Source organism: Rhipicephalus microplus, chromosome X (assembly GCF_043290135.1).
Source record: "Rhipicephalus microplus isolate Deutch F79 chromosome X, USDA_Rmic, whole genome shotgun sequence".
In the NCBI taxonomy this organism is placed as follows: domain Eukaryota; kingdom Metazoa; phylum Arthropoda; class Arachnida; order Ixodida; family Ixodidae; genus Rhipicephalus; species Rhipicephalus microplus.
Window position 1 is genome coordinate 213,261,481 of NC_134710.1, and position 21,827 is coordinate 213,283,307.

The 21,827-nt window shown below is 45.9% G+C and overlaps 1 protein-coding gene and 1 long non-coding RNA gene across 2 annotated transcripts in view; both read left to right on the plus strand.

Annotated features, from left to right (window-relative positions):
• The window catches only part of LOC142775953 (uncharacterized), a 96,098-nt gene that overhangs the window by 14,678 nt on the left and 59,593 nt on the right, over positions 1-21,827 (plus strand). The gene's annotated exons all lie outside the window — the stretch shown is intronic.
• On the plus strand, positions 12,201-14,780 carry LOC142775954 (uncharacterized). The gene is made up of 2 exons (XR_012887177.1): positions 12,201-12,827; positions 14,480-14,780. It is a non-coding gene; the product is annotated as an uncharacterized LOC142775954 (long non-coding RNA).

Sequence of the window (21,827 nt, forward strand, 5' to 3'; positions counted from 1 at the left end):
ACATATCACGTCATTGTGTTTGGCCTCTGTGGGTATCACATTTCTGAACAGTGATCAACAGATGCTTTCGTCAGCCAGGAAAAGAAAACACCCCATCATGACGAAGAAATTTTATGTGGATCAGGCCCGATTGTGGCCGCAAGTGGGCAGGATATCTATAGCCGGTGTCGCACGTGCACTTTTGATAACGACCAGGGTAGAGCTGGACCGGATGCTGCTATAGACGCCAAACTATGCCCAGGTAGCGTTGCAAAAACGCCACCAACAGCGCCCCAGTCGCCGCGCCGCCCGTAATTTGGTAATGCACAGAGAGCCGTAAGCAAGCAAACGTGCTAGGCCCTCCTTTTTCTTTGTCTTAAGGTGCGGTTTTCTGAAAATTGAGGACCTCGCAAGCTTCTTCCTTCAATCCAAGCTCATTTCATAAAAGTAAGAAGCTCATCAAAACGAAGTGCGGGCAGAATGCAAAATATGTTTGATTTATTTCGGATTGCTGCACCTGTCCATTTAAGTGCAAGTGAGCATTGCATGACATCTAGCTAGTTTTGTGGCAAGCACTAAACTAAGTGCATACACGAACAATCTATGCGATCAGTGGTACGAATCCCACTTTATCCGGCACTAATGACCCTGGTGGGCCCTGCCGTGGTGGTCTAGTGTCTAAGGTACTCGGCTGTCGTCCCACAGATTGCGGGATCGAATCCCGCCAGCGGCTGCTGCATTTCGATGAAGGCGGAAATGTGTTAGGCTCGTGTACTCAGATTTGGGTGCATGTTAAAACCCCCCAGGTGGTCGAAATTTCCGCAGCCCACCACTACGGCGTCTCGCTTAATCAAATGGTGGTTTTGGGACGTTAAACCCCAGATATCAATCAATGACCCTGGTAATTTTCGGTTTGAAGTTGCATTCTTGCTTGCAGTTGCTTACTGTGCATTGAAGGGTTTTATTACGCATGCTCGAGTGCTCTGTTAACAGTTGTCTTCCGTGTGTATATACTGCAAATGGAGATACATAAGTGTCCACTTTCTCAGTGTACAACAAAAGGCGAAACCAATGCCTCCGAGATAGCAGAGCGGTAATGCCGGTGACAAACGAAAAAAAAAAACAGTGTGGTCGTGATCATATTGCGATTTACCTGTTTGATGCATGTGTTTGCAGTTCCTAGTTAAAGCCGGCACTTAGACCCTTCAAAACCCTAGTGTGCGTAATGCTGTGTGATAGCGAAAACTTCAGATTGTCGGTTGTTGCAGCGTGTGCGATGTTTATTGCGGCCGGGCGTCACCTGTCTACTGTTGCACGTTGCGAACCGCGGTAGAGGGTATGTTAAGCTTCATAATCAAAGTTACCATGGTTCTTCGTCAAGGCTACTCAAAACAATAGCATGACACCTACGTTATCACAGTTACTCAAGCGAACGGCTGTGGAGAACGCGAGTATTCGCATACCCAACACGTTCGCTATGGCCTGTATTTAGCACTCTCGCAATTATGCTTTGCGAAAGCTTCGGAAATCAGTAAAACTGAAGTCATCTACGTACGTGGCAATTCCCAATACAACAGTAGCATAAACTAGGGTCTTTTTTTCGTAAAGCGCGGAGCTGTTGCGTTTGATCTTGTTCTCGCCGTCATTTAGACAAGTGAACCAGTAAGCACTTCACGGCGATTCGGTGATGCGCCCGACTTGCGGAGATAAATTCAAAGCTTTTTTTCTGAGTATTCATTGTGCAAATACATTTAATATTTAGCTCAATCGTTGTTTCGTATGCTGTAGTTGCACCTGGTTGTGCAGCAAACTGTGCAAGGGAGTCGGATCTTGCACTACTCAAAACTGCGTCGATAGGTGGTGCTGCGTGTCTACAAAACTCCAGAGTCGGACGTCTATACTCGGTTCAGACTAATCTGGATCGAGTTTTGTGCAGAAGCCATTCAAATCTGGATCCGGTGTCTCGGTGCCCGAATTGCGATTGATAGTGACCATGAATCGGCACACAATACAAATCGAGACTGATCGCAATAAAATTTGTCCGTGTGACACCCGTAATATGATGAGTGAAGTGCTTTTTTTCATGTCAATTCAATGAACACTGATACATAATGGCAAGAAAACCCATCTGGTGCCGTCTTTGGATGCTCTCAGAACGGTACACGGAAGTAAAAACAAGCACGGACGTTAAGTGACGGCACGGCAGGGCTACACACCTCGGTGGCAGACCACGTATGCACCACCCTGTCCGTCAGCAACATCAACAAACCTCTCCCGCCAACGCCAAAAAGACAGCAACAAGCTGGCCTAGAGATAAAATTCCATCGCACATGTTCATAGATAGTACCTAGGCATATGAAGATCTTCAAGGAAAAAGCGTGGCGAAAGCTTCCCAGATCCTAGTTACCCGGATGGATTCTGTGAGAAAAGAAACGCTCTGCGAGTTCAAGCCCTATGGTGTCCTTGGTACTAGGTACCTTTTTTTTTTTTATTTCGAGCGATAGTGGTTATGGACACCTGCAGCTTCGAACAACTACGGCGCCGCGCGTGACCCAAGTTGTGATCTCGTAACAGCTTTCGCTGCAAAAAAACTGCCGGACTGATGTGGAATGTCTATGTGGAATCTCGCGAGTGGTTCAAAAGTTCAATTTTCGCCTGGGTAAACTTAATTCCATACGGGAGCACAGTAGCGCATAACTCCACCATCTTGCCTAGTTAGCAACACGGCGAAGGCACGTTCTGTTTTTGCAGGCGACATTCTTAAGCTTGTTCTAGAGCCATTTTCTACAGAACGCGGCACGAAGGAGCCGAAATGCACTGCTTCGGGTCACTCGCATTGTTTGCGAAGTTCGCGCACCGCACCAGAATTACCTGGCACCACGATTGTCGAAATGACCGTACTTGACCATAAAAAAAAAACTGTCATCACAGTGCTGCTAGACAAACTCGTATTAGTCTGGCCGTGGTTTTTTCTTCCGTGTGCACAAGCTGGCTGTAATCACTTGTCACAACGTCACGCCCTAGTGTCCCTGACACGATCCGGCAAGAAGCATCTTCACTGTGCCACATGATAAGCAAGAAAAAAACACTTTCGGATATCTGGACAACCTACGATGTACGATGCGATACGCCATGGGCCATGGCTATTGGTGTGTAATATAGAACTATAGCACATTGCCAAGTGAGTAACACACATCCCACTTGCTCTTGTGCTTTGCCGTTTATATTCAAATAATAATCACTATCATCAGCCTGAACTTAGCTTTTGTTAGCGCGGCACATATGAAAATAAAATGGGAAAGACGACAGAGACGTCTGGAAAGATCTACGTCCACTGCAGGACAAAGGCCTCTCCCATGTTCTGCCAGCCAACTCGGTCTTGTGCTTGCTACTGCCATTTTGTACCCGAAAACTTCCTAATCTCATCTGGCCACCTGACTCTGTCTCCCCCTAACCCGCTTGCCTTCTCCGGGAATGCAGTCAGTTATCCTTAATGACCAGCGGTTATCCTGTCTTTACACAATACATTACTGGCTCATGCCCGATTCTCTTTGATTTCAACAATGATATTCTTAACCGGGTTCGTTCCCTGATCCACTCTGCTCTCTTGTTTCTCAAAGAACCACTGACACCAAATTTGGAAACTCTGTATGATTATGTTGTTTGATAGTCCTGGATGCGGGGACGCCTCTGACTGAATATTAGTGGCGAGCGTTGCCTAGAAGTTATTTTAGTTGGTTTTAAAATAAGGGTGCGTGCTCCTCTGAGTATTCAGGTACAGTCGACATTTTCTGTGGCTTCACGTAGATAGGGGATCGCCTCATAATGTTGCAAAGGTCAAAAGCATTTGTGGGGTGTATACAATGCAGCAACTGGCGCCCGGCGAGAACTTTTGTTCGTCACCCTTCTGGCTCTGCTTCTGCTCCGTAGGTAAGTGCCGGCAAGATGCAGCTGTTTTATACATCCCTCCTGAGGGATAGTGGCAATCTGCCAGTCATGATTTGAAAGTGCTTGCCAAATGTTCTCCACCCCATTCTTATTCTTCTAGTTCAATCTTGTGGTTCGGATCCACGGTTATTACCTGTCCTAAGTAGGCATAGTCTTTTACAACTTCAAGCCCACTATTACCTATCTAAGAGTGCTGTTCTCTTCCGGGGTTATTGTACATTAGTTTTCTGCAGAATACTTTTAAGACCTACTTTTCTGCTCCCATTGTCTAACTCTGTAATCATGAGTTGTAATTCGTCCCCTGAGTTACTCAGCAGTGCAATGCCATCGGCAAAGTGCAGGTTACTAAGGTACTCTCCAATAACTCTTATCTCTAACTCTTCCCATTCTAGGCTTCTGAAAACCTTCTCTAAGCACGCAGTAAATAGCATTGGGGAGATTGTATCCCCAATGGTATTCAAATAGGTAACCGTTTATTCTACGACCCATTTCTTTCCATTTTGTTTTATTCAGATCTATTTGCCATAGCAAATAAACCAAAACCTCCTCTTTTTTTATGAAGGTTTTGAACCTTCTAGGGAACTCTCCAGGCACATGAGTGAGGAGGAAAGGGGAAGTAGTGCTACCTTGGATAGCTGTTTCGTCTAGGGACCTTATCCCCACTAGGTCTACAGCATTGCATATTTCAGTATGTTTTTCGAAAATGGTGGCAAATCTACGCACATACTTTAACATCAGAGCTTAAGGACATTTATCTGAATCAATTAAAAGCACCAGTTTGTCATAGCTAACGAGCTACAGAGCGCACGATGGTCACTTGCCAGATTTCGCGAGGATGGCAACCATGCACTTTCAGCGGTGCGGGCGGTGGACCAACTTCTCTGCAGTGCATGGTTGCTAGTGGTGTTGTGAACCAAATGCGCTACTCTACTACCTAAAGGTAGCGTATACAATTACTATAGGTATCCTGTTCACTATACTTAGTTGAACTAGGTAAACTGGACAAGTCGTGCCATCTATCAGGGTTCACTTGAACCGCGCAGGTACAGTCTAGTTCGGTTGTAACCTGCAATCTTGAAGACCATGGCTAAACACTGTTCAATGGCCATTGTTGCTGCTGTGGCTCACGCTACTTTCCTTCTGCTGCTACTAGTGTCGGTGGCCGCGCAGTAAAGCCGGGCAATGCTTTACGACAGTGACGGCAGACTCTCCGTATAAGCGGAAAATTTGAAGTGAGCGAACGCAATGCAGACCAGTAAATTTTGATCTAATTTCAAAGCTCTTCCTTGGCAGAAAAGTAACACTGCGGGGTTTTTGGACCACTATTTCAAAAATCAACTTCGACCTAATAGTTGCCTTAAGTGTCCCTTTAAGCGAAAATAACAAATTGTATCTTTTGGACCCAATATCGCGTAACTCAGAAGAGCACTGGCTTACGGGCAGTGATAACTCCAGTTGCCGAAGCGGTTTTCGTGCTGTACGTTATCTAAACGTGAAGCAGATGTTAGTAATTTTGAATTCTCCTTCCAATTTCTACTTCTGAAGTGTAGGCTTTTTTTTTTTCAATGCGACAGTGATTACAAAAGCGGACGTTATGCTGCAGGGAATTACGAAATAGCTCTTCTGGCTGTGTTCATAAGAACATCGGTGCATGTCCATTGACCCCCTTTAATTTTGCCTGAAAAAATATGTTTTGTTTTTCAAGTTTCCACAACCACAAAACCACTTTTTGTTTTGCAAAAAAAGAAACTTTTACCTTAAAAAAATTCGCAAGTGTTCACTGAGCTGCAACCGTTTCTTTTGAATTTTGTGAAAATAGGATTTTGATGAATTCCTGAAAAAAAAACTGTTGTGGCTATAAGTCTGAAAAGTTTAGGCCACATACTGAGAATAGTTTGATAAAAGGTTATTACCTTGCAGTTTTGGCACTGTTCTTTGAAGCGAAAAAATCACGAATTTCAGTCATAGTTCAATATTTCTCAAATTTTATATTTTTCTCCGCGCATATAAATGTCAGAGTTCCCAAAATTTTCAAGAGCATTGCCCCATGTTATGTTAACAATTTTTGTAATGCTATTGCTGAGAGCGATGTCAAACGTTAAGCAGGAACATTTAACTGAGGACATGTTTCTGAAAATGCAATATTTTGAGGACCATTAAAAAAAAGCCATCTTCGATTTCTTTCAAACTCTTCGGAATCAAACCCAAGCACATGGTCTAACGTAAAATGTAAAAATATGTTGCATGACTTTTGTGCGAATGAAGTTACAAAGCATGAAAAGTGGTAAAAAATTACGTAAACTGAATAACCATGACATCGAGCGAGCAGGAAGCTATATATAGTTGCCTTATCAATCATTTTAGGTCGTGAATGTGTTTTGTGTATGTCAATAAATAACGGATTTACCAAGAAAAATACAAGAAGAGATGGTTTCAAAGGCAAAGACTACATTTTTCTGCACATTTCACAAAAACTTGTATGTGGATCTTAGCCACCGAGTGTGCCGCAAGGCTTAGTCACAAGCTTCGCAAGAATCGGTTTCAAGGTTTTTTTGCGAATGCAAGCCTGTGTACACACCATGAAGAGTGTATCACCATGTAGAGGATGCACCGCTGGATATTTATCGCTTCCCGTGGCATGACGGTAATCTAATGACGCAGAAGGTGCATGGTGGCACAAGCAGCGTGCCTGCAACTTGATTGCGCTCAGCAGCTCGCTGTGGAAAATAGCCGCTGCTCCAAAGTGTATTTGGTTCCTGCAAGTTTGTAGAGTTTGTATCTGTTCTTGAGATGACTCGGGGCACCGTCACTGGCGTATCTGACATGTGCATATAACACCATGAGCAGCACCCTCGAGCCACTCGTGCACCATTGCGAAAGTGCAGCTTGCGTGGGCGGTGTCATGGTAAGTGGCATCGCTGTTCTCGGCAAGACTATAGGTTCCTTTTGTAGTCCCAACGACGCATGTAAGTATGGAGGCTTGTGTCTTTTTTTTGTCAGTGATACCACTGAACTTTTCCCGGTAGAACTACGGTCAAGTTTTTTGCGAAGAAAAAGTAAAGGAGAACGTTTCTTCTTTCGAGGGATTGTTTAGCTTCACGAATGGCTCTGCCCTGAAAGCACCGAATGTACTCGTGTGGCACCAGTTTCTTTAAGCACTGTTAAAGGTGTTCCACGAAAGTGTCCGGATTTACTTGTCTTCTGAACAAGTCTCCTTTATGCCAAGTTGCGAACAAAATTTCATATTCTTCTGGGATCCCTTGGTCACAGGCGGTAATAGCTGTGGTAGTATTAAATAATAATAATAATAATAATGATATTTACTCGGATTTAACATCCCAAAACCATCATAAGATTATGAGATACGCCATAGAGGATTGCTCCGAAATTTCGACCACCTGGTGTTTTTTAACCTGCACCTAAATCTAAACACACGGGCCCGAAGAATTTCCGACTCCATCGATAAAGCGGCCACAGCGGACAGGATTAGTTTCTGGGACGTGCGGGTCAGCAGCTGAGTGCCTTAGCCACTAGACCACTGTTGAAGTTTCAGCTTTGGCAGACAGCCGTTTCATGTGGCGCAATTGGCCATATTGTAACTTATGTTGCCTTTAATAATTTCAAATAATTAATACTATTACCCTGTGGATGCACCAAACTATAGTTAGAAGAGGAACAAGTGAAAAGAGTGAAAAATGATCTTCAAGCAAAAAGAAAAAAAGGCTTTGTGTTAATTCATTCGTTAACCTGGGGATGCACTTCTCAAGTGAGAACATACTTTTTTCGGTGCTTCGGATCTATAGCCTTCAGCCACAAGAACACTTGTGAGAACACTTGTGATGCCGTTTGTACTTACTTTCATGAAACTAAACAAATTAAGTTCCTACTTGTGTGAATAATATTCCTGGAACAATATTGCCATGTTCCATTTCCCAAGTTTTTGTTATCGTCCCAAAACACCACACGATTCTCAGCGCAAACCGCGCCTGCAGTTTTTGAGAAAGTTCCGCAGAATCGGCGAGGGTGAAAGCCTTGACGGCGAAAGCTCATTTACCGAAGGTGGCCTGACGGTGCAACATGGAAGCAGCGGAACAAGCCGACGCAGCCGTGACCCGACGCCACGCCCTAACTGTAATGCGAGACGGCGAACTAGCGACCTCGACGTTCTTATCGACGACCACAGTGTGACCGCTCTCGTCGATACTGGAGCCGACTATTCTGTCATCAGTGGGTCGTTCGCTGCGAAGTTATAAAGAAAGTTAGGACAGCTTGGAAAGGCCTTGAAATCCGCACAGCCGGAGGTCATCTCGTAACGCCTGCAGGAATCTGCACAGCGAGAGTCACCATTAACGGCCGTATTTATCCTACAGACTTCGTGGTCCTACAGCGTTGCTCGAGAGATGTCATCCTTGGCATGGACTTCTTATGGCTCCATGGTGCTGTCATCGACCTAAAAACAAAGTCGATAACGTTATCCACAGAAGCACTACCGCCGCACACGCCGTCAGGACACCATGCCTTGAATGTGCTGGAAGAACAAGTCACCATTCCGCCTCGCTCAAGCGTCATTATTTCCGTCGGCGCTCCTTAATCACCTGACTTTGAAGGCGTCATTGAAGGCAGTCAGTATCTGTTGGTCACCCGAAATATTTGCGTCGCAAGAGGAATCGCAGAGCTGCGGGGAGGCAAAGCAACGGTTATGCTCACGAATTTCAGCAATGAGTACAAACATGTTAACAAAGGAACGACGGTCTCATACATCGAAGAAATTGTCGAAGCCACCATTGCTTTCGCCCTCGTCGATTCTGCGGAATCGTGTGGTGTTTTGGGACGATAACAAAAACTTGGGAAATGGAACATGGCAATATTTTTACATAAAAAGGGTTTCTTTGTTCATACAAATTTCTGTCACTGATTACGACTATACTGGCTTATCTGAATGATTGAAAAACAGTCATTGCACTCCTTCCGTTTTACGTACGTTGTTTTTTTTTTTTGGGGAATAGATATTGAATACCGAAAATGTCTCACTTAATTATAAAATAAATTCTTCCCTGATCCCCCATGAGTAGATATGAGTTATGCTTGAAAATTCATCATCTTCATAAGTTCGCTCCAGTACTGCTTGCAAATTATTTACGTGCTTGTGGCTTTGCCTGGCAAGATTGGCCAAAAAGTGCTGAACGATTGCGTCCTTGCGAATGAGACATCGTGATGCTGAGTATCCGCAGCCAAGCGAATCAAGCCAATATCGAGAAGCGCATCACGGGAAAGCAAGACAGTTCGAGTGCAACAATAGGAGCTCTACGAAGGGAAGTCCAGAAGCCAAAGCGTGAGCTTATTGACTACAAAAACTTACAATGTTTGTTAGGCAAAGACCCCACAGAACAATTCAACGACATCTTGTACGAGAAGAGCACGTTCAACACTGTCAACACATACTTCCGCTCCCGTATGAAGGCTCTCCAAGAAACCGCTGAGCGCCTCACTATCAAAAACGCGGAACTTTTTGGCACAGCAACCACGTGGCGCCGTCTATCGCCACGTGCCATCACCAGAGCATGGAGAGAGGCAACGAAGCGGCAGTACGGCGAGAATGCCTGCCAAATGATTGAGGCGCGCCTCAGATCCCCGCATCGTCCATTAAAAATAAAGGGACAGACAACTACCCGGAACATAAAATAATATGACTACACGGATGGAAAGATCGTCCCTCATAGCGACTCAAACCAACCCTGTTTATCGCGCTAGGAGCTGTATTGTTACCTGGAAAATAGACCCCGTGGGCGCAGACTTTAAGGTATATGCATATATTACACACACAACTGTTTTGTTCAGCTAACTGCCAATGCGAAGAGCTCGCGGGCAGTTTATCTGCTGTAGTCCTCTTGTTCGTCGTGTTTATCACTATGTCAGTGGTACGGGGCAATATCTTTATTTCATTGAAAATCGTGAGAAAGGGCCAATGGCGCCACCTGGCGGCAAGAGTTCAATTATTCAATGTACCCTGTCACGTGACAGTAGACTGGTGCACGTGGTCAACAATTTCCTTGTTAATGTTGAAATATTGTTTGCTTATTTGTAGTAAAAGATCTTTGTCCACAAAAATGTACATATATGCATGTGTTAGTAGTCATTGATGAACCAACTCTTTCGTTAGTGGGAAGGAAATACTCTCCCTCACTCTTCAGCCAGACGCAATTGCACTGTGTGGTTTTTCATACACACAGCGCTGGTTGAAAAGCGTAAAAAAGGGACACGTAGCTAGATTTAAACGGCAAGCACTGGGACAACATGTGTATATATGTATGTCTTGCGTCTTGCACATAATAGTATTACATAATACGCTTTTTAAGCACTATCTCGCAACTTTCCGCTCGAATACAGTTATAGTATTGCCGGCCTCTCTAACACAATATATTTGCAATATTGAATGAATGTTCAATGATTAGAAGCAGGTCACTAAAACATGGCATTTTAAATCCAGGGCAATCCCTAGAGAACCAAATTGTTTTGAGCATTTATAGCTGCTTATTTATATATCTCGTTAGCTACGTGTTAATACTCTCGTATTTGCCTGATCACTTTAGTACAGACCGAAAGCAGCATGGTACGGGGCACGAAAACATGACAACATGCGTATGCTGACGAACTAACGTGAAAATCGTGTGTACGTCATGAAACTCTTTCTTTCAGTCATATTTCCTATACCTGTACATCACAGGCTGCGGCATGCGGGTATGCGCCCTAAAGTTTGTATCTACGTAGGAACAGCAACAACAGACGTTTTAATCTAAACACGAGAACCTTTCAAAAATCTGGCATTGGCAGCGTTGACACTATGAGTGCTAAGAATAAAAATCGGGTTCCAGAAGGAATCCAAATCCAGCATTTCGTGTGGCAGTCATGTATTCTACCACAGATCTGCTTTGGTAAAGTAAAGTTTAATCTGCTTTGGTAAAGGTATTGTGCAGATAACGAGTTGGTGCAAAGTGATTATGGCTACTATGCTACCTATATAAATTTATGACAAAAGATTGATATTCCATATGTACTCCTACTATACAGATGCACGCCATGTCTGGCTAAACTTCTACAATATGGATGAACGTCATGTCCTGATAACATCACTTGTATATATTCAGTATCGCACAACAAGGAGCATTCAGGGACAATTGTCACAGCAGAAATTTCGCAAAATGTTTTCTGTATCAAATCATCCCCTGGTAACATTTTCATTTTGATATGTGAAGTTTTACGTCCCAAAACCACCATATGATTATGAGAGACACCATTTTCATTTTCTCGTAACAACGGTAATTTAGCGATTACTGTGGTGAAGCAAAACTTCACCTTAGTTCTTGGTTTCCCCAGCATGCAACCGACAGTGACCACGGTTAAATGTAGCGGGGCTCAGTCCCCCCAACTTTTCTCTGTGGGGCGAGCGAGGGGGGTTGCGCTTCTCTTGCCTCCCCCCTCCTGGCTAATACGCCTATGTTTGTAGTACGCATTAAAGTGGCGCTGTCCTTGCATAACATAATAATCCCATGCTATATAGAGGTAAAATGTAGGAAAGCTGTAGAAAGCCACATCGTCTCATTGTAATGGCTCAGAAGTAGCTGTAAAGCTCAGAATAAACGTGATTAAGCATAGTTACAGGAACTCCGGCAAACGCAGATTAAGTACAGCATGCACGCACAAATCGCTATAAGGGCTAAGGGCATACTATATAGAGGTAATATGGTAGAAGTTCTGGAAACTGACTGATAGCAACACCACACTTGGTTTGAAATCCAACTCAGCTAAACGAATTTATGCACTCTTTAACCGCAGGAAGCAACAGATTATGAGGAATTATTTGTATTATTCTATCCTGCATGATGTGTTGCTTTCTGCGGTTGAAGAGTGCATAGATTTGCTTGGGTCTGTTAGATTCCAAACCGAGTGTGGTGTTCCTAAGAGTCGGTTTCTAGAAAGTTTCATCATTTTACCTCAAGTCGACGTACATTTCATGGGATGAGAAGCCTTTTATTCAAAAGGGCGGAATTTGTTTGGGGTTATGCATAGTGCCCATTTTAAGCGACATATTCTAAAGTAGAATTGACAGATCGATTAACCTATACGTTTTGATAAATTGAACGTCAAGAAAATATTCAGGATGTGGGAATTGAGGCTGGCCCGCTGCCTTTGCGTGGGCTTTCCTGCCTTTTCTGCCGTTCTCGTGTCCCGACATGCCTGCCCTCCTTTGTTGTCTGCCGTGCTGGGAAGGGCGGAGTGACGTTTAACTCCCTCACCCGGAAGCGGATGTGGACTGTGGCGCCGCGCGCGGGGACTCCCGAGAGGTTTTCGCGCGCTGCGTCGGGAGCGGACCGTCAGATACTCTCCGGGACAGCAAACGGTGAGCCACGCAATGTTTCCGTCCATCGACTCCCGTCTCTCGGGGGCTCGTCAGATTTCGCTGACGGCGCCTCGCGCCAGCGGAAAACGCTCACCTTTTGTTGCCCCGCTGCGTATGCACGGCCGAAGGGCGGTACGGTGTCCTAGTGCGTGGCCTCGCTACGCCGACCCGTCTCCCTTCGAAGCCAACGCGAGCGCCTTCGCCCTCGCTGGAGCAACCGGGCCTTTGTTCCGGTGTCTCCGTGGATCACCTTAACCGCGGAGACGTGCTCGTGGCACCCTGTGTAGTACTTTGTGCCCGTGGCGTGGATAAGCCTACTTGCTTACCCGCCGCGCCTTTTTTCAACGGGCTGTACTACGTTTGGTGATGCCACAATGAAGTGTTGCGACGTTGAGCAGTATCGTGTTCTCGTCACGGCGACGGTTAATGCGTGCCCTGCGGCTCGCTAAGACCGGACCCACGCTGGTGGCCGTACTCCTTCGGGATACGTGTACCCCACAAGGTATGTCGATGGTTATCTTGTTTTGCTAACTACACAGCATATATGAGGCAAGTTTGGTAAAAAAAAGCTTAGCAATTTTCTTAGTGTTTTAAATCCTTGACTCTTACTTACGAACTGTCTGAGAGCGATGCTCTAAAATTCCTCGTTATCTTCTTTACCTTTTACCCTAACTGTATTTGCTGGGCAAACCAACCATGCATAAACAAACCGCGGTCCTTCCTTACCAACAGGCTCATTCCAAACTAGTAAAAAGAGGCATTATCAATCATTATTTCCGTCATGCATTAAGCAAATTTTGTGAGCACAAAATCGCTAAAAGTTTTCATAATCAGGGAGACTGATTGTCAAAAGCAGGTTATGCTCTGCATGTTCAAACTTTCGTTGCAGCAGGCTTGCTTCGTAGGCTTCGCAACCCGGGATCTACAGCGCCTCATGATGCCGAGAAACCGAAGCACCTAGTCGTCATAGCATACTATCACAAGATATCGCACAACCTAAAAAAATGAGCTAAGCGCTTTGAAGTTCGCGGTGTCTTTTCGACTCACAAGAAGTTGGCCAGCCTTTGTGGCCTTCATGACCACGACGGAAAACCCAAAGGTTGCAATAAGAAACATCAAACTGTTTTTGTTCCCTGCGTCATTTGCATTGTTTATCTGTCCCGCTATCTTGTGGTAAATAGTGTATTGCACAGATGAGCCGTTGCTTTAATGATAGATTAAGAGAACATTGTAAGAAAATGAAAAATGGCCAAGGGAGTTGGCTGGCCAGTCAATGTAAATCCTGCGGCTGCTCACCGATATTCAATGCATGTACAGTTATCAAGAGAATGTTTGACAAGCTGACTAGAGATATTATTGAGGCTGAGGCTTTCGCATCAATTGCACAGATGAGCCGTTGCTTTAATGATAGATTAAGAGAACATTGTAAGAAAATGAAAAATGGCCAAGGGAGTTGGCTGGCCAGTCAATGTAAATCCTGCGGCTGCTCACCGATATTCAATGCATGTACAGTTATCAAGAGAATGACAAGCTGACTAGAGATATTATTGAGGCTGAGGCTTTCGCATCACTGGGGTCCAAGTGTGTCATCACTCCCTCGCTTATGCTCAGTGATAAGGAATTGTATTTTTTAGGAAATTAATGTTTTTTTGCTCATCATATATGTCATGTGACATTCTTCTGGTGATATAGGCGAGTGTCCGGTGGTAATAAACTTTGTTTGAAGTTAGCGCCTGTATCGTGTGTCCTCTTCGTGAGTCTTTATTTATTTGCAAATACTTCAGGCCCTATTAAGGCCCAAGAAGGGGTGGGTGCAGAAATGTCAGTGAGATTAAAAAAAATCAGTAGACGGTACGAAAGTTACAAAAATTTGCAACATGAATGAGGAATGTTATAAATATGTAGAAATACAAAACTGCAAGAATTCGCAGCAAGAATGAGCTTTAGGTGCATGTTAATTAACATCGGCCAAAAGTAAGCTCGATATTCCACAGTGTTGCGCTTTCTAATCATAACACCATTGAACTTATTAAGTTTTTAACAGTAGAAAGGCAGGAAGTTTAACTGAAGCGAATATTCATTTTGTTGATATTTATTCATGCCGGTATTCAGTCATGTGATGTTCATCATTTGCTTATTTGCTTTTTATTACAGAATGCCTACACCTCATTGGACCTGAAAGGCCCCGAAATGCAGTGGAGATCGTCGCAAAGTTTGAAGACTTGTCAGTGGAGATCCTGGATGTCATTGCTGGTGTGACAGCCCTTGTGCAGATATATTATGCATTTATAGTGCAATATGCACCGCACAATCAAAACGCATTTCCTGTGCTGGGACGCTTCTGCGGGCTAAAGTGTGTATCAACCACAAGGGAAGTGGTTAATCGCAGCTATAGAAAAGAAACATGGCGAACGATTGAGGAGCCCCACAATTTAAATAAATGTTTCATTCATAATCTGTATTTTTGTTTTTACTGCCAAGCTGAGTGTTTGTTAATACTTACTTGTTATGAAATGAATCTCCACTCATGATTTTTATCCAACCTAAATTTCTGCGAGTTAAGCTGATGCATTTTCTTTATATATAGTATCATGCAGTTTTGTATTTTATTACACTATTTGGCAACATTATAGTTCATGAACTTTAGTAATGTTGTCAAGTGTTGTCACTAGTTTGCATCGCTACTCGGCAATAGTAAAGGTTTACTGTGAAAGTTTATTTACATATTCTACTTTCCTGCTTGTATAGTAACCAACCTAGTAACCTTTTTGGTAGTAAACTTAGTAGCTCAGCTTACTACCTTCCAGTAAGTAGTAAAGAACTAGTTACCATCATGATAGTAATATTACTAGCTTAATTTTCTACCCTTCACTAAGTAGTAACAAGAGCTAGGTGCCATTATAGTAGTACATTTACTAACTTTATGTTCCTGCCTTCTGGTAGGTAGTAACTGCAGCTAGTAGATGGCATGGTAGTAACTTCACTACATTATCATTTACTACCTATAGTTACTACTTGGGTAGTGAATGTTGTGACAGCAATTTACTACCTCAAAGTAAGTAGCAGCACCTTTTTTTAAGAGGGATGGACTCGGACTGCGCACAAGACGACTTAGTGAGCATACCTGACAAATGCTTCAGCATGCACCCATCAGGGGTGCTTGAGCAGTTGCGAGAGCGCGTGACAATTGAGCAAACAAGGTCGAAGAGCTATACATATGCAAGACGCGGCATTTAGAATAGTGATTCCTAAATGAAAAGAAGATAAAAGTGAGCCCCGTTATTGTCTCTCAGGGGGAGGATACCTCAGCAGTAGCTCACGAGGGATGGGATAAGGAGGGATTAAATGGATTGGATAAAAAAGTATAGAGATTGAGAGGAGGGAAGGAGAAAGCTTGGCGCAGGGACAGCGACACCCAGAAGCAAGGAGAAGATAGAAAATATGGACACGGTCGGAGGAGTCAGATGACGGGGCACCACTCAGCGAGTGCTCTTGTCGATGTCAGGAGATGGCGTATGGCGAGCCAGTCGGCCAGAACTGCGCTGTCGTCGGAGATAGCAGAGGCACAAACGGTCGGCACGAAATCCAGCAAGCGACCGAAATCAAGCAACCCCAACTTTGTCGTTGGTGAACACGTGTGGTTTAGATTACCTCCCGTTTCTGGGAAGCTTTCTTCATAGTTCTCCACGCCAAACATAATCATTGAAAATTGTGGATATGCGCGTGGAGAACGCGTCCAAGTTAGCCACTGTTCACCCTGCAGCTGTCAGCAAAATAAGATCCGGCATCTCTGCTGTCATGAACTCTGGTCACCGGCATCCACTCAATCTTCTGCTACAGCTTGGAGTGGTCTATCGCATCCTGGGTCATGAAGATGAGATCATCAGGAAAATCTGAACTTTACTACCCCAGCCGCTGCAGACAGTGTTTGTGGTTCACCCAAACTGTCGAGATGCCAAGCACGCATTAAAAGAAGCAAGTGTAAAAGGTAGACACCACGGAAGTTTGACTACATTTGATGGCAATTTTAAATACGGAGCGTTTCTTAGCGAACTTCGGCGACTTTGAGCGTATCTATCTATCCATCCATCTATCTATCTATTTTGCCCCGCCACAGTGGTCTAGTGGCTAAGGTACTCGGCTGCTGACCCACAGGTCGCGGGATCGAATCCCGGCTGCGGTGGCTGCATTTCTGATGGAGGCGGAAATGTTGTAGGCCGTGTTCTCACATTTGGGTGCACGTTAAAGAATCCCAGGTGGTGAAAATTTCCGGAGCCCTCCACTACGGCGTCTCTCATGATCATATGGTGGTTTAGAGACGTCAAACCCCACATATCAATCAATCAATCAATATATCTATCATCTAGCCTCCTACGACTTATAGCTTCCTGGACATTTCGATGATCGAATCTACACCATAATTAGTGTGGGTTAACATGACAGTATGACGAGCAGCATAGGTGACTTTTCATAACATGAAAATCGTGACGTGTGCCTTGAATGTCATGATTTACATGTAATGGTCTTGCTGTTCTTGCTTTGGTTTCGTTCACATCACATATTGCAAAACTGGTATGGTATCAAATGACTGCATTGCCAATATAATTGACAGGCCCTTACATGAAAATCATGACATGCATGTCATGTAAGACATGACTACACGCCATACGCTCATGAAGCTCTCGGGGTCATTTCGCGTGCTTCACATATACCAAATTTGGTATGACGTGACGCGAAAGGACGACGAAAGTAAATGACACATCCGAACATGATAATCACGACATGTGTGCAGGGGCTCCGCAAGTATATGTAAAGTGTGGGGGCGAAGTGTGTGGCCAAATATATATATATTTATATTTATATTGTAGTGGGGAATTCGCAAGGCACTGACTAGTGGGACCATCCCTGAGTGCGGAGCGCGAGCGTGGGCACGAGCTGTAGACGCTGGGCTGCCCGAGTATTTGTGTCTGTACCGGCTGCCTGTGTACTACCTGCCGTCGCTATTAAACTCTCTTGCAAAGTGGTGAAAGTATGCTGGGTACGCAAACCTGGAACTTCGAAGCCGGAAGCTGCCCACTGCATCAGCAATGCCTGATCAGACGACCAAGCAAGGTACCACCCTGCAAAGCACGGCCCAATCTCAACTGGTCATCGTACTTACCACCCTGCGTCACAGGGATCCCCCCTTCTTCAGCGGCACCGAGGACCGAGATGTGGAAGATTGGTTGCAGATGTTCGAAAAAGTGAGCACCGCCAACAAGTGGGACGACCCCTCGAAATTGGAGTATGTCCCATTTTATCTTTAAGACGTCACCAGCCTGTGGTTCACAAACCACCGTACTGAATTTACCACTTGGGCCGCTTTTAAGACCACCCTTGCAGCTGTGTTCGATCGCCCCGCAGTGCGCAAGCTGCGTGCTGAACAGCGCCTACGCGGACTAGCACTAAGGCAGGGCGAAAGCTTCACAAGCTATATTGAAGATGTCATCAATTTATGCCGGCGCTTTTAACCCTGAGATGACCGAACAAGACAAGATTAGGCATATCTTGAAAGGAATAGACGATGATGCCTTTCAAATGTAGCTGGCAAAGGGCCCAAGTACCGTATTCGAACTTGTGACCTTGTGCCAGAGCTTGGAAGAGATTCGGAAACAACGTGCTTCAGTTCGGAGGTCGATGACAGTAGACGACTCTCTCGCTGCCCTGGCCGTGGGAGGTGACAGCACCCTGCTGGAGCAGATAAAAGACTATGTATGCGAAGAGGTCGCCTGACAGCTTTCGCGTCTTTCGTATCTGCCGACCACCGAAGCACCAACGAACTGCCTAACGCCGACAATCAGACAGGCTATTCAGGAGCAGGTCTCCGAGGCGTTGCCATTACCTACGTCTGCCTCTCCACCAACACCTGTTGCCGCGCCACTAACTTATGCGGCCGTCGCGGCAATGCCTCCACCTCGTATGCCACTGTATACGCCACAACCTGTGCGACCTTCCACCGCGGCATTTCCACCTACACAGCAGCACGGCGGAAATCCTTGGCGCACTGCTGACAACCGGCCCATATGTTACTTTTGCGAAATTCCAGGTCACGTTGCACGTTTTCGCAGTTAATGCACCCAGATACGCTGACTACTGGTTTCGGCCTCCATACCACACGTCTCCTGTGCCACCTGAAGTTCACGAACGCGATGCCCAAGCTGCTTTCAGCACCCGAACCTCCGCTTCTCGACGTTCTACTTCCCGCTCGCCTTCTCCTTCAACAAGTCGTCGTTCTGTATCGCCTATGCGTCGATTACCCATCTCCATTGAGACAGAAAACTAACTGCCGCAGCTCCGGAGGTACGAGCGGCGTCATCGTCTAATCGTTCGAGTCCTCGCCTGGATGGTTCGATCCGGTTCTGCGTAGACTACAGGTGCCTAAACAACAATACGAGGAAAGACGTTTACCCTCTTCCCCGCATAGACGACGCTCTCGATTGTCTCCAAGGTGCAGAATTCTTTTCCTCGCTTGACCTTCGCTCAGGTTATCGGCAGGTCCCAGTGGCTCAGTCTGATCGTCCAAAAACGGCATTTGTCACACCGGATGGTATTTACCGGATGGAATTTACCTATCGTAATGTCATTCGGACTCTGCAATGCGCCCGCCACATTCGAGCGAATGATCGACAGCATATTACGCGGTCTCAAATGTAACATATGCTTGGGCTATCTTGATGACGTTGGTCTTTTCACCCGATTGCACTTCGCATCTCACTTGTCTGCGCAAGATTCTACAGTGCCTTATAAACGCCAGGTTTCAGCTTAAGCTGAAGCAATGTCACTTTGGGGCTAAACAACTCACCCTACTTGGTCATGTGGTCTCGAAAGCCGGCATTCTTCCTGACCCTGACAAGTTTTGTGCTGTTGCCGAATTTCCTAAGCCGACTACAGTTAAAGAACTACGGAGCTTTGTGGGCCTGTGCTCCTATTTTTGTCGGTTTGTCCGGAACTTTGCTTCTATCATCGCTCCGCTCACCAAACTTCTTGCCAGCCCTGCAGATCTGTCGAGTTGGACGGCAGCCTGTGACGAATCCTTCGCAACACTGTGCCAACTCCTTACCTCGCCACCCGTACTGCGTCAATACGACCCTACTGCACCGACACGGATGCAAGTGGCGTCGGTCTTGGTGCAGTACTCGCGCAATGCAAACCAGGTTTTACGGAGTATGTGGTCGCCTATGCTGCCAGCCGCGCCCTCACTAAGGCAGAAGCCAACTATTCCGTTACGGAAAAAGAGTGCCTGGCGATTGTGTGGGCGTTAAACAAGTTTTGCCCCTATTTGTATGGCCAAACTTTTGATGTGGTAACTAACCATCACGCACTATGTTTGTTGGCTTCACTGAAAGATCCTTCTGGTCGCCTCGGAAGTTGGGCACTACGCCTCCAGGAATTCGACATACGCGTCGTCTACTGATCGGGGCGAAAGCACTCTGACGCAGATGCGCTTTCACGATCACCCGTGAAATCTGATGATACGGAAATATCAGCCCTTGACCTTCCCCTTTCTACCGTCAGCGTCACAGACATGCCATCCAAACAGCCGAAGTACCCTTGGATTGGCTCGCTCTTGAATATGCTTTCTGACGCATCAACTTTCGGTTACCCGCGAGCTCTTCGCCGCCAAGCAACGCATTTCACCATACGGGATGGCTTGCTATACCGTCGCAACTACTGAGTGGTGGGTCGTAAATGGCTGCTAGTCATACCCAGCCATATGTAGTTATATATATCTGGGAATATTTTCATGCTGAGCCGCAACACGCACACGCTGGTGCGCTAAAGACGTATGAGCGGATCCGCCAACCTTATTGCTGGCAGGGTATGCACACGTTTGTACACAAACACATTCGCTCATGTTCCCTGTGTCAGCAGCGCAAGACATTTCCTCATTCACCCGGTCAACTGCAGCCTTCACCATGTCCTGCACGCCCATTTGATCGTGTTGGGATTGACCTTTACGGCGCACTGCCGTGCTCTGTTGGTGGTAATCGATGGGTGATTGTGGCTGCCGACCATTTGACAAGGTACGCCGAAACGGCTGCACAACCTTCGGCTGGTGCTCGTGACGTTGCAACCTTCATCTTGCATCGGTTTGTTCTTCGTCATGGTTCACCACGGAAGCTCCTGAGTGACAGGGGCCGCGTATTTTTGTCCGAAGTTCTGCAGCAGCTTTTACATTCATGCCGTACGGTACACCACACATCAACAGCCTACCACCCTCAGACGAACGGCCGAACAGAATGTTTCAATAGAACCCTCGAAGACATGCTCGCTATGTATATTGATTCCGACCACTCCAATTGGGACGTTGTTCTTTCTTTCGTGACGTACGCCTACAATACGGCGATTCAATCTACAACAGGCTTTTCTACATTTTTTCTGTCATATGGTCGTGACCCATGTAGCACACTCGACACAAATCTGCCATACAATCCTGATGCCTCCGAGTTCAGCCCAGTTTCTGAAATGGCCGGACATGCCGAAGAGTGTCGTCAGCTTGCATGGTCCTTCACAGCCGATAATCAAGCCCTTCAAAAATATCGCCATGACCGTGATCTTGTTCAGGACACTTTCCCCGTCGGTTCTCTGGTGTGGCTCCGACTGCCTTTCCACTCTCCTGGTCTGACTCCCAAGTTTGCACCGAAGTATACTGGCCCTTACTGCTTCATACAGCACCCTTCTTCTGTCACTTATGTGATTGAACCACTCAAGCCGTTCACAGACAAGGGTCGCCTTGGTCGTGAGACGGTCCACGTCAGTCGCCTGAAGCCCTGCTATGACCCTCCTGTTCTCTCGTCACCTTGAGTCGCAAGGATGGCTCGTCTTCGTCACCGGGGTATTGTAGTGGGGAATTCGCAAGGCACTGACTAGTGGGACCATCCCCGAGTGCGGAGCGCGAGCGTAGGCACGAGCTGTAGACGTTGGGCTGCCCGAGCATTTGTGTCTGTACCGGCTGCCTGCCTACTACCTGGCATCGCTAATAAACTCCCTTGCAATATATATATACATATATATATATATATATATATATATATATATATATATATATATATGTATATATATATTGTGGGCATTTAGTATACCAATCCTCTTCATCTGTACATTATCATCATTATCATGTGTTGCTCATGCATCCTCATCGTTGTCACGTAGCATCATCGCATCATCATCTTGGTCCGTTCATCTCAGCTGTCGGCTGCCGGTTCTTCGGGCCTAATAAAGGTCTTCCAAACCAAGACTTCATACGTGGTGGAGGTGCTGTTGGATCCCCCGTCATCCTCTCGACCACTCTACCCCCTGGAGCTACGTTCAGGTCGCCGCTTGAGCCAGGTGTCCGGAAATATGTCGCACCAAGAAGAGGTCGGTGCTGCAGCCGTTCCCACTCCGCCACCGCGTGCAGCGCCTTTTCACGTCATTAACAGCCTCCAGCGTGAGCCCCATCCCTTCGCTGGTATGCACGGGG